Below are 14766 nucleotides of genomic sequence, written 5' to 3' on the forward strand. Positions count from 1 at the left end.
TGAAATACGTGGATAGAGAAAGCACTACATTGTGAAATGAAGAGAGTATGAAAAAGCAGCCCTCGTAAACAATATCCCTTGAGAAGTTATTGAATCGACTGAGAGTGAGCGACAATAAGATTTTGGGGCAACATCTCAGCGTGATTTCTCGTGTGATCGAATACTTCATCTATGGTAACTTCTCCGATCAGCTATTAAGCTACCACCACTTCACTGATCAGGCCAGACTCGGTTACGACCACCCTCCAGACACACGCGCGTGCAGATGCACACGCACACAAGCGCGCACGCGCGCGTGCACACACACACACACAAGAGACGGATCAAGGACATGACATCACCTTGAATTCTATCACATGAATCTCAAAGCCACTCAAGACACAATATTAAAACACCTTGTACCTTTTCTTTATTGATGAAAGCACGGTACTGCCAACAGATAACGATAAACTACATGGATGCGACTAGATCTCAGTCCAGTAAATCTTAGCAAGTTGCCGAACATATAAAAAAAGGAAAATGTTTAAAAGAGAATTTTGCATGGATCTCCGTTCGATGTATGATCTCATGAATAAAACATCGACAGGGACTTGGTTAAGTCTCCATCAACTGAGATTTAGCAATCTCGAAACTACAAAGGTACAATGGACTCTAGTTTGAATGAAAAGATACTCCAAAATCAAATTGGAAAGGCCATTCCTTGCAGAGAAAGATATTCAACCCCATGTCCATCTGCCATCGCCCATTGGTGCGCCTCATCCAAGTTGAAGCAGTTGATCCATTTTTCAGAAAGATGTTGATGGGAGTTGGCGAGCACTCTTGAAATAAGTTTTCGCCCCGCTTTATAGATAAAGCAACAATCGAACAAAGTACATGGTCAAATGATACGATGTGGTGAAGTGGCCCTCTTACCAAGCTGATCCCAAGATAATCGGATCACGCACATTACACTACCGGAATATAACACAGGACGATATGCAAACAACGCCAGACTACTCCCTAATACACCTAAGCTCTACGGTAACGCCCCCAGGAGGGAGAATGGCGCAAAGAGTCGTCGCTGCTAAGTCCGCAATGGACAAGGTCTTCACCCGGAACCTGAACACGAAGATGGTCACCTCGACGACCTCTTCAAGAAGATAGTGGCGCCCACGGGTGTCACCTCGTCGGTGCCAATGCGCAGGGCTTTCCTCCGGTAGCTCCCGCATGTCGGTACGGGGTCTTCAGGAGAGCGAGACGAGTACAAATCCTAGATCCGGATCGAGGCGCCACCACTGTCAGAGACAAAGATCGCACTCGAGCCACCCGTCACTATGCATCTCGCTGCCCACACGACCAAGAGATATAGTCACCACCGCCGTCATGGTGCTCACAGGAGAGCAAACCATGCAGACCGCTTTCCAGGGCTGCCGCCCCGGCATCCATGCCACGAGACATCGCCAACCACCAAATTCACAACATAGACCGTGATAGGAGAAGCCCAGCATCAGTCCCCGAGCCCGGGTCGGCGCCGCCATTGTAGGGGCGCCCACGCGTGCGACCCGCTTTAATCTCGCTGGACCAGGGGGTATGACCCAATGATTGCCGACGGCCATCATCAAGCCCACAGCTCAGATGACGCCAAATCCACGACCTTTAGCGTCGATCCAACAATCAACCAGCGTTGTATCGACCACCACTGCCACAATCCTTCACTAACGCCATAACGTGCATACGCCCCGCAATCCACCCGCAACCTCCAGCATTGGACTGACCGGAGACGACCTAGAGCCGAGAAGCTCATGCGAGGAGCAACTAACCCCCGGCTGGAGGATCATGTCAAACTCCCGCACCGGTGGCCAGTCCATAACGCCGGCCCACTACCAGCCATCACACTCGGGAAAGGTGGGTGTTGCCCCATATCTCTACTCCTATAAAAATCATAGTTGGTGATGATGGTGTGCCTGCCATCTATCATTTTTGACCGTCTGATCTACATCCGAGGCATAGGAGCAACTCCACTTCACGTTTACAAAGAAACCCCTCATTCTCTTCCTCCATCTCCATCTAGTCCCGCCTTATCCACTCAGCCAAGCAATCGACCCTTCTGCAAAAAAGTGGAATCGAAGTGGCAGCGGCCGCTGCCGCTCTGCACACCACCAGCGTCGTCCGCTCCCAACTACTCTCTGCCCCAGCAACCTAACCGCCCACACCCACATCCACCTTCCTCCCCATCATCTCTTCCTCCCCCTAGCTCGTCTCCTACAATGCCGACATCGACAAGTACGCCACCGACGACGTCCATTCGCCGAGTCTGCAACGCGTCTCTTGCCTACTCCTTTGATGCAGCAGACCGACGTCCAACACCTCTCCCTTGTCATCGCCATCTCCTCCTCCCCCTTCCCCTTCTCCTTCATCGCCTACATCGACAAGTTCGCTGTCGGTGCTGTCCGTCCTTGGAGTCCGTGAGGACTCTCCTGCTTCCTCATCCAAGGCTCTAATGCAGCAGTTCCGCCGCCCACCACCTCCCCCTCTCCTCGCCGACCTCCACATATGCTGCTACTCACTATGCATCCTCGGCAACGGTGTTGCCACGTAGTAGTCCCTCCCGGCAGAAGCGCTCCACGGCCATCCCCTTCGAGTAAGCGTTGCTCCCCTAGAACCTCTATGTCGTCTACAACTGGTCTCTCCTCCCACATAAGTCCTCTGTTCCATTACTTGCACACCTTGCTGCTATCCCCATCTCGATTGGAAGCCCTCAACCTGGCAGAAGAGATTTTTCTGAATTGATTGAAGTACTCGACCATGTTTGGGGTTAGATAACAGTATCCGATGTACTACATGGTCTATAAATATCAGGTTCATAATTTCTGCATCTTTTCTGTTCGGGCCTTTGAACGGTAACTAGATATCCAGCAAAGCACCAGCCAGCACACAAAGGCTGGTTTGATCTATTTCAGTTATGTAGTTCATCCGTTACAACTTACAAGTGCACCTAAGAAAAAAAGAAGCACCGGGTGCTTTTGACATTAACTCTGGGTGAATATCTGGGCTTGCAATGATTCAGCTCTTGGGGTTCTCATAGTTCTAGATTTTTCTTCCTAAGCACTTGGTGGAGTTGTACCTTCTAGTTAGATCACCGTCCATGCTTGCATGAAGTTCTCCTTCAAGGTGTGCTTCAAGAAGGTCCAGGGGTCCTCCATGCAGCCCCTGAGACCCCAATTGAATTGGATGTTCATGGAGTCAGTGTGGTCTAATCGGCAAAACATTGCTGCTAGGTATTTCATCTGGTGTGTTTTTTGGTGATTTTTGGTGTGGAGAACGAGTTGCAAGTTTGATTCAGAATCACATGCTCTGTTCCTTTCACACTTCCCTACATGTGTAGTACTGCACTACCATGTTTCTCTCATTGCATGAGTGCGGTTAGCCAGGTACTGATTGTAAAAAATCATTGGTACATATCTATGCAGTTTGTTTATTTTGGCCAAGACAATCATAAGTTTTTGAGCATATTCTTCATAAAGCCATGCTCATAGTTTTGATGGTGAATGTTACAAGTTACAGATTGAAGTCTATTTCCAATACAAAATGTGACAGCATGTTTTATCTGCTCAAATTATGTTCGGTTATGCATGAATCTATTACCTAGGTTTCGGGCTCTTTGGAGAGATAATACCCCTACTCCTGCATGTCTGTGTATATGTGATATATCTGATACAGAATCGCTCCTGGAGTTGTATCTGAAAGCAGTGCCACAAGCATCTGGTTTCGTATATATGTGGGTGGCCGGATGAACATGCAACCCTTAGTGGCTGAATGGCTTGTGGCTGGGCATGAGCATGTGTGCATGCGTGAGCCCCTCCTGGATGGATGAATGGCTAGCTTATATGGGATTGGGGTAACTTAGGAAGTAAGCTATGTAGGCATGGTAGCTAGCTAGCTAGAGGCACCATGGGGTGTCATGCTTGTCCTCTGGGTCGCTTCATAAATAGTGCCCAGGGACAAGTGACATTGTACATGATGGCTGGGGTGATGCGTGCACAGTGCCGGGTACGGTCGTCTCGTCGGGGTCACGTCGCGCTACAGTTGACTTCGGGCAGCCGGCTGGTTGGCGCAGTCAGCAGCCGACAGCCGGCCGGGTGGAGCAGTCGGATGGGGAGCCGGCAGGAGCGGCCGAGCTACAGTTGACTTCGGGGCAGCCGGCTAGTTGGCGCAGTCGGCAGCCAGTAGCCGGCCGGGTGGAGCAGTCGGCAGACGGCAGCCGACCGGGCTGCAGTTGACTTTGGGTAGCCGGCTGGTTGGCGCAGTCGGCAGCCGACCGGGTGGAGCAGTCAGCAGCCGGCAGTCGGCCGGGTGAAGCAGTCGGACGGGAAGCCGGCAGGAATGGCCGGGCAGTCGGATTGAGGGGCTTTGCTAGCCCCGATGTCTTGAAATGTTGTCTTGCCGTCTTCGGGGTACCCGTGGTCAATTACTTCAGCACTTCCCATGGAGGCTACCAGCGGGAGGACCGCCATGAGTATGCCTGGATGTTGCAGGCAGAGAGGATTTCTGCCGGTAGCGAACTACTCCTTCCCCGTGGATCCGATGCCTAACTGCCAATAGAAGACGGGCATGTATGTCTGTCATGGATTCTTTTTAAGTTTACTTCCTGTTCGATTAGGTGTGTATTTCGCGAGATAAGCTCGTTCTAATGTGTCCCTGATGTTGACTTTGATTTTTCCTGCAGATTTCAGGATAGAAGGCAGCTTCGCAAAGGGTCAATGACGAGCATGATGAGGCCATTGCATCTATTCTTCTGTTAGTTTGTTTCAAATAAATGAAACTAATTTATCTTAGTATATGTCTGCAAAGAAATTAGTCGTGTAGTAGGCTTCAGTGAAGATTACTGATCTAGGACCGCATGTATGTTCACGAACAATTTTCTATTGCTGTGATTGAATGGCTTATCTCTGTAATTTCGGCAAACTTCATGTCACCATGCGACTAATGTTTTTGCTCAGAATTCTTTTCTGTTTGCGTGGTGCCAAACTTCTAATAGAAGACGAGATGTCTTGTTGAACAACACCACAATTGCATTGTTGTAAGTTATTTAGGGTTTTCCCAGTTGCATAAAACCTGGAGTAAGAACAGGTCTAGTACTAATTTTGTGTCTGTGTGGATGTACTAAATTTGTGTCTGTTGGCAAGTTTTGTATTATGCCCTAAACAAAGTTTGTGGTTTCCTGCAACTTGCAGTATTGGGCAAGTTCTGGATAGAGTGAGCAATGAGAAAGGTGAGTAGGGAAAACAACAAGTCTTCTGGCGAGGCGAAGATGGAGAAGGAAATGTTTGGCTTCGATGACACGGTTTAGTTTGATCGGGCTTAATATGTATAGATCAACAATATAACATCGCATCTTTACTGTCTATAGCAACATATGTGTTCTTCACTATAAGTTAAATCCACCTAGATGAAAAAGGAAATGTTTGGCTTCGATTACACGGTTTATCGATTGGATACCATATGTTTGATCATGCTTAATATGTACACATCAACTATAACATTGTTCAATCAATGTGTCGGTATTTTTTTAATTGTCTATAGCAACATATAAGTTCCTCACTATAACTTAAATCTACAAATCTTGTGTGACCCCGTAGCGTAGCACGGGCATCCTACTAGTCAGAACTAGACAACCCAGATCTAGACGGGGGCCCGCTCTTGGTAGCCGGTAACTCCAACCGCCGAGCAGCCACACTCGTGTCAGCCCCGCCCTCCAATGGATCCTCATACCATGCCCCGCCACCACAGAATAAAGCCAAGACCTCCACCCAACGGCCACGACCTTTCCTCTGTATGCACGTAGAGGGTTCGCCACCACCAGCCCACCACTACCGCCAGCATCTGCCGGCCCGTGCCGTCCTCAGCTAGCAGCCCATGCCGGCCGAGCGAGTGCCAGATCTGGATCCAGGTCAAGCCATCACGAGGGCGTCCAGCCGAGCTAGACCACAAGGCCCCCATGCTCACAGCGTGCCTGCTTCACCGCCACTTAGCCGCCGCGGCCCCGACGCATCACCGCACACTGACCGTCGCCGCCATGCCCCATTCCAGGCACGACGTCCTCGTCATGCGTCCATGCTCCACATTGTGACCAACTGCTAGAGGAGGAAGAGAGATCCCCGCCACCACCAATGCCAGCCGGGCTTTGTAGGGTGGCAAGGTGGAGGGGCTGGGAGCAGGGGCCTGGGATGGGTGGCAGCTAGGGTTCGCATGGCCTCTCATGGGAGAGGCACGGGACGAACGAGCATGTTCTTTTTTTTCCGTTGGCAATCAGTTGGCGAGCGCTCGAGATTGTTGCATATAGATTAGTTGAAATTGCTTAATACGAGTACGTCCGCACACATGTTGTTATTGGTTAGCAAACAATTTTAGGGCATCTTCAAGGCGGACCCGGATTCCTCCCGCAGCCATCCGGAGCGCGCTGTCTGGACCGTGGAAGCCATCCAACGCGGTCCTGTATCGGTTTGCGGGTTGGTCCGGACGCGATTTCTCCCACAAATCAGGGACAAATGATACGTCTCCAACATTTCTATAATTTATGAAGTATTCATGCCATGTTTAGAAAAAATTTATATGATTTTGGCATGATTGGAATGGAACTCATTCGGACTGACGATGTTTTCAGCAGAACTACCGTGGTGTTGTTTTTTGTGCAGAAATAAAAGTTCTCCAAATGCAGCGAAACTTTTTGATGATTTTTTTATACAAAAGAGGCACTAGAAGCTTTGTGGGAGGACCATGAGGGAAAGGAGGTGGCCATTAGGCACCAAGGCGCGCCACCCCCCTCTAGTGCGCCCTGGTGGGTAGTGGGCCCCTCGAAACCCATCTTAACATGAGACCGACGCCAAAAAATCATATATATTCATAAACCCCTAGAAATAACCCTAAATCAGATGTTCCACCGTCGCAAGCCTCTGTATCCACGAAAACTCAATCGGGAGCACGTTCCGGCACGCTGCCGAAGGGGGAAATCATCACCGGAGGCCATCTTCATCATCCCAGCGGCCAACATGATGAGGAGGGAGTAGTCCAGCCTCGGGGCTGAGGGTTTGTACCAGTAGCTTTGTGTTTGATATCTCCCTCTCTCTCGTCTTCTTGGTTTGGCATGATCTTGATGTATCACGTTCTTTGTTAATATAGTCGGATCATATGGTGTTTCTCCCTCTGTATCTTGTTGCGATGACTTGGGTTTTTAACTTTGAGGTTTCACTTTTATAGGATTGAATACTTTATGGATTTGAGAACACTTGATGTATGTCTTGCATATGAATACCCGTGGAGACAATGGGGTATTATATTGATTCACTTGATGTATGTTTTGGCACTCAACTCACGGATTCTCAAGGTGACATTGGGGTAATCTATGATAGGGCTTGATGCACTGCTACCTCTTGAGCATGCGTTGGTTTTCCCTTGAAGAGGAAAGGGTGATGCAGCAAAGTAGCGTAAGTATTTCCCTCAGTTTTTAAGAACCAAGGTATCAATCCATTAGGAGACTACACGCAAATTGCCTAGTACCTGCACAAACAATCAAGAACCTGCAACCAATGCGATAAAGGGGTTGTCAATCCCTTCACGGCCACTTGCAAAAGTGAGATCTGATAGAGATAATAAGATAAATATTTTTGGTATTGTATATATTGGAAAGTAAAGATTGCAAAATAAATGGCGGCAAGTTGACGGGAAACTAATATCATGTAAAATAGACCCGGGGGCCATAGGTTTCACTAGTGGCTTCTCTCATGATAGCACATATTACGGTGGGTGAAAGAATTACTTCCGAGCAATTGATAGAAAAGCACATACTTATGAGAATATCTAGGCATGATCATGAACATAGGCATCATGTCCGTGTCAAGTAGACCGAAACGATTCTGCATCTACTACTATTACTCCACACATCGACCGCTATCCAGCATGCATCTAGAGTATTAAGTCCATAAGAACAGAGTAACGCATTAGGCAAGATGACATGATGTAGAGGGATAAACTCAAGCAATATGATATAAACCCCTCTTTTTATCCTCGATGGCAACAATACAATACGTGCCTTGCTGCCCCTGCTGTCACTGGGAAAGGACACCGCGAGATTGAACCCAAAGCTAAGCACTTCTCCCATTGCAAGAAAGATCAATCTAGTAGGCCAAACTAAACCGATAATTCGAAGAGACTTGCAAAGATATCAAATCATGCATATAAGAATTCAGAGAAGAACCAAATATTGTTCATAGATAATCTTGATCATAAACCCACAATTCATCGGATCTCGGCAAACACACCGCAAAAAGTATTACATCGAATTATCTCCAAGAACATCGAGAAGAACTTTGTATTGGGAACCAAAGAGAGAGAATAAGCCATCTAGCTAATAACTATGGACCCAAAGGTCTGTGGTAAACTACTCACACATCATCAGAGAGGCTACGGTGTTGATGTAGAAGCCCTCCGTGATCGAATCCCCCTCCGGTAGATCGCCGGAAAAGGCCCCAAGATGGGATCTCACGGGTACACAAGGTTGCGGCGGTGGAAAAGTGGTTTCGTGGCTCCCCTGAATGTTTTCAGGGTATAAGAGTATATATAGGCGAAAGAAGTACGTCGGTGGAGTTCCGTGGGGCCAGCGAGGGTGGGGGGCATGCCTACCCCCCTGGGCGCGCCCCCTGCCTCATGGAAGCTTCGCGGACTTTCGTACTTGTACTCCAAGTCCCCTGGGTTGCGTTTGTTCCAAGAAAGATCCTCGCGAAAGTTTCATTCTGTTTGGATTCTGTTTGATATTTCTTTTCCACGGAACACTGAAATAGGCAAAAAAACATCAATTTGCACTGGGCCTTCGGTAAATAGGTTAGTCCCCAAAATAATATAAAAGTGCATATTAAAGCCCATTAAACATCCAAAACAGATAATATAATAGAATGGAACAATAAAAAATTATAGATACCTTGGAGACGTATCAAGCACCCTCAAGCTTAATTCCTGCTTGTCGTCGAGTACGTAAATGATAAAAATAGAATTTTTGATGTGGAATGCTACCTAACATAATTTTCAATGTAATTTTCTCTATTGTGGCATGAATGTTCAGATTCGAAAAACTAAAGACAAAAGTTTAATATTGACATAAAAACAACAATACTTCAAGCATACTAACCAAGCAATTATGTCTTCTCAAAATAACCTAGCCAAAGAAAGCTCAGCCCTACAAAATCATATAGTTTGGTCATGCTTCATTTTCGTCACACAAAATGCTATCATCATGCACAACCCCGATGACAAGCCAATCAATTGTTTCATATTTTAGTATTCTCAACCTTTTTCAACTTTCACGCAATATATGAGCGCGAGCCATGGACATAGCACCATGGGTGGAATAGAATATGATGATGGAGGTTGTGTGGAGAAGACAAAAAAGGAGAAAGTCTCACATTGACACGGCTAATCAACGGGCTATGGAGATGCCCATCAATTGTTGTCAATGCAAGGAGTAGGGATTTCCATGCAACGGATGCACTAGAGCTTTAAATGTATGAAAGCTCAACAAAAGAAACTAAGTGGGTGTGCATCCAACTTGCTTGCTCACGAAGACCTAGGGCATTTTGAGGAAGCCCATCATTGGAATATACAAGCCAAGTTCTATAATGAAAAATTGCCACTAGTATATGGAAGTGACAAAATAGGAGACTCTCTATTATGAAGATCATGGTGCTACCTTTAAGCACAAGTGTGGAAAAAGGATAGTAACATTGTCCCTTCTCTCTTTTTCTCTCATCATTTTTTTGGTGGGCTTCTTTGGCCTCTTTTTTTATTTTTTTTATTTGGGCTTCTTTGGCCTCTTTTATTTTTTTTGTCTGGAGTCTCATCCCGACTTATGGAGGAATCATAGTCTCCATCATCCTTTCCTCACATGGGACAATGCTCTAATAGTGAAGATCATCACACTTTTATTTACTTACAACTCGATACTTAGAACAAAATATGACTATGTGAATGCCTCCGGCGGTGTACTGGGATATGCAATGAATCAAGAGTGACATGTATGAAGAATGAATGGTGGCCTTGCCACAAATAAGATGTCAACTAGATGATCATGCAAGGCAATATGAAAATGATGAAGCGTGTCATAATAGACAGAATGGTGGAAAGTTGCATGGCAATATATCTCGAAATGGCTATGGAAATGCCATAATAGGTAGGTATAGTGGCTGTTTTGAGGAAGATATAACGAGGCTTATGTGTGATAGAGCGTATCAGATCACGGGGTTTCGATGCACCGGCGAAGTTTGCACCAACTCTCGAGGTGAGAAAGGGCAATGCACGATACAGAAGAGGCTAGCAATGATGGAAGGGTGAGAGTGCGTATAATCCATGGACTCAACATTAGTCATAAAGAATTCACATACGTATTGCAAAAATCTACAAGTCATCAAACCCAAAGCACTACGTGCATGCTCCTAGGGGGATATATTGGTAGGAAAAGACCATCGCTCGTCCCTGACCGCCACTCATAAGGAAAGCAATCAAAGAACACCTCATGCTTCAAATTTTTCACACAACTGTTACCATTAGTGCATGCTACGGGACTTGCAAACCTCAACACAAGTATTTCTCAATTTGAAAATTACTCAACTAGCACGACTCTAATATTACCATCTTTATATCTCAAAACAATTATCAAGTATCCAACTTCTCATAGTATTTAATGCGCTCTATATGGAAGTTTTTATTATACCCATCTTGGATGCCTATCATATTAGGACTAATTTTATAGCCAAAGCAAATTAACATGTTGTTCTAAAAGACTCTCAAAATAATATAAGTGAATCATGAGAGATCAATAGTTTCTATAAAATAAAACCATCACCGTGCTCTAAAAGATATAAGTGAAGCACTAGAGCAAAATTATCTAGCTCAAAAGATATAAGTGAAGCACATAGAGTATTCTAATAAATTCCGATTCATGTGTGTCTCTCCCAAAAGGTGTGTACAGAAAGGATGGTTGTGGTAAACTAAAAGGCAAAGACTCAAATCATACAAGACGCTCCAAGAAAAACACGTATCATGTGGTGAATAAAAATATAGCCTCAAGTAAAGTTACTGGTAGATGAAGATGAAAGAGGGGATGCCTTCCGGGGCATCCCCAAGCTTAGGCTTTTGGTTGTCCTTGAATTTTACCTTGGGGTGCCTTCGGCATCCCCAAGCTTAGGCTCTTGCCACTCCTTATTCCAAAGTCCATCAAATTTTTACCCAAAAACTTGAAAACTTGAAAACACAAAACTCAACAGAACATCTCATGAGCTCCGTTAGTATAAGAAAACAAACCACCACTTTAATGTACTATAATTAACTCATTATTTATTTATATTGGTGTTAAACCTACTGTATTCCAACTTCTCTATGGTTCATACCCCCCGATACTAGCCATAGATTCATCAAAATAAGCAAACAACACACGAAAAACAGAATCTGTCAAAACAGAACAGTGTGTAGCAATCTGGAGGTTTCAAATACTTCTGTAACTACAAAACTTCTGAAAAATTAGGACGACCTAAATAATTTGTATATTGATCTAATGAAGTTGGAATTGGTATTTTATCGCTCTCTGGTAAAAAAATAAAATTATTCTCGTGAGCGCATACTTTCTGTTTTTTTTCAGCAATATCAAACAACAATCACCCAAGAAGATCCTAAAGGCTTTACTTGGCGCAAACACTAATTAAAACATGAAAAACACAATCATAACAGAGGCTAGATAAATTATATATTACTAAACAGGAACAAAAAGTAAAGAAAAAAATAAAATTGGGTTGCCTCCCAACAAGCGCTATCGTTTAACGCCCCTAGCTAGGCATTGACAATTTCGATGATGCTCACATGAAAGACAAGAATTGAAGCACAAAGTGGGAATCATATAGCATGTGAAAAACACATCTAAGTCTAACATACTTCCTATGCATAGGCATCTTATAGGCAAACAAACTATCATAGCAAGCAAAAACTAACATATGCAAGGAAGAGGAAAGAAACAATATCAATCTCAACATAACGAGAGGTAATTTAGCAACATGAAAATTTCTACAGTCATATTTTCCTTTCTCATAATAATTAAATGTGGGATCATAAGCAAATTCATCAAAATAGCTATCACATAAAATATTTTCAACACGATCCACATGATGCAAAGTTGACACTCTTCCAAAATAGTGGGATTAACATTAACTAAAGTCATGACCTCTCCAGACCCATTTTATTCAAAATAAGATTGAACATTCTCCAAATACTTGGGATCTAAAGTTTACACTCTTCCAAACCCACTTTAAATATTGCAAACATTATTATCAATCTTATATTCATCATGGGGCTTAAATAAATTTTCAAGATCATAAGAAGAATCACCCCAATGAAGATCATTGCAACAAGTAGTGGACATAGCAAAACTAGCATCCCCAAGCCTAGGGTTTTGCATATTATTGGCATAATTGACATTCTTAGAATTTATAATAACATCATTGCAATTATGCTTTTTATTCAAAGATCTATCGTGAATCACTTCATAAAGTACTTCATCACAATTTTCAGATTCACGGATTTCAAGCAAAACTTCATAAAGATAATCTAGTGCACAAGACTCACTAGAAATTGGTTCATCATAATTGGACCTCTTAAAAAGATTAGCAAGCGGATGAGGATCCATAAACTCTTAGCAATCAAAGATGCAAGCAAAAAGAAGGCACATGGTAACACAAGATCGAATGGAAGAAGGGCAAAAGAAAAGGGCAAAGGTAAAGTGGGGGAGAGGAAAACGAGAGGCAAATGGCAAATAATGTAATGCGAGGGAGAAGAGTTTATGATGGGTACTTGGTATGTCTTGACTTGAGCGTAGATCTCCCCGGCAACGGCGCCAGAAATCCTTCTTGCCACCTCTTGAGCATGTGTTGGTTTTCCCTTGAAGAGGAAAGGGTGATGCAGCAAAGTAGCGTAAGTATTTCCCTCAGTTTTTGATAACCAAGGTATCAATCCAGTAGGAGACTACACGCAAATCGCCTAGTACCTGAACAAACAATCAAGAACCTTGCAACCAACGCGATAAAGGGGTTGTCAATCCCTTCACGGCCACTTGCAAAAGTGAGATCTGATAGAGATAATGAGATATTTTTTTGGGTATTTTTGTTGTATAGATTGGAAAGTAAATATTGCAAAATAAACAACGGCAAGTTGACGGGAAACTAATATGATGTAAAATAGACCCCGGGGCCATATGTTTCACTAGTGGCTTCTCTCATGATAGCATATATTACGGTGGGTGAACAAATTACTGTCGAGCAATTGATAGAAAAGCGCATAGTTATGAGAATATCTAGGCATGATCATGAACATAGGCATCACGTCCGTGTCAAGTAGACCGAAACGATTCTGTATCTACTACTATTACTCCACACATCGACCGCTATCCAGCATGCATCTAGAGTCGTAAGTTCATAAGAACAGAGTAATGCATTATGCAAGATGACATGATGTAGAGGGATAAACTCAAGCAATATTATATAAATCCCATATTTTTATCCTCGATGGCAACAATACAATACGTGCCTTGCTGCCCCTGCTGTCACTGGGAAAGGAAACCGCAAGATTGAACCCAAAGCTAAGCACTTCTCCCATTGCAAGAAAGGTCAATCTAGCAGGCCAAACTAAACTGATAATTCGAAGAGACTTGCAAAGATATCAAATCATGCATATAAGAATTCAGAGAAGAACCAAATATTGTTCATAGATAATCTTGATCATAAACCCACAATTCATCGGATCTTGGAAACACACCGCAAAAAGTATACATCAAATAGATCTCCAAGAACATCGAGGAGAACTTTGTATTGAGAACCAAAGAGAGAGAGAAGAACCCATCTAGCTAATAACTATGGACCCGAAGGTCTATGGTAAACTACTCACACATCATCGGAGAGGCTATGGTGTTGATGTAGAAGCCCTCCGTGATCGAATCCCCCTCCGGCAGATCGCCGGAAAAGGTCCCAAGATGGGATCTCATGGGTACAGAAGGTTGCGGCGGTGGAAAAGTGGTTTCGTGGCTCCCCTGGATGTTTTCAGGGTTTAGGAGTATATATAGGCGAAAGAAGTACGTCAGTGGAGCTCCGTGGATCCCACGAGGGTGGGGGGCACGCCCTCCTGCCTTGTGGAATCTTCACGGACTTCCAGAATTGTACTCCAAGTCTCCTGGGTTGCATTTGTTCCAAGAAAGATCCTCGCGAAGGTTTCAATCCATTTGGATTCTGTTTGATATTCCTTTTCTGCGAGACACTAAAATAGGCAAAAAAACAGCAATTTGCACTGGGCCTTCGGTCAATAGGTTAGTCCCAAAAATAATATAAAAGTGCACATTAAAGCCCATTAAACATCCAAAATAGATAATATAATAGCATGAACAATAAAAAATTATAGATACGTTGGAGACGTATCATGCACGTTTTCGTCTTTATGTCTCCAATAGAAATATTTGGGCACTCTTTGAGATTCTTTGTATTGAATTGAATATTATGAATCTGCAATTGTTTGATGCATATTGTATAATCAACTCACGGATACTTGTGGTGACATTGGAGTATCTAGGTGACATTAGAGTTGGTTGATGTGTATCATATGGTGTTATTTTAGTACGAACTCCTGGGCTGTTTGTGACACTTATAGGAATAGCTCGATAGATCGATCGGAAATGATAACTTTGCGGTGGTTTCGTACCCTACAACA

This window comes from Triticum urartu, chromosome 1 (genome assembly GCF_003073215.2).
Source record: "Triticum urartu cultivar G1812 chromosome 1, Tu2.1, whole genome shotgun sequence".
Taxonomy (NCBI): domain Eukaryota; kingdom Viridiplantae; phylum Streptophyta; class Magnoliopsida; order Poales; family Poaceae; genus Triticum; species Triticum urartu.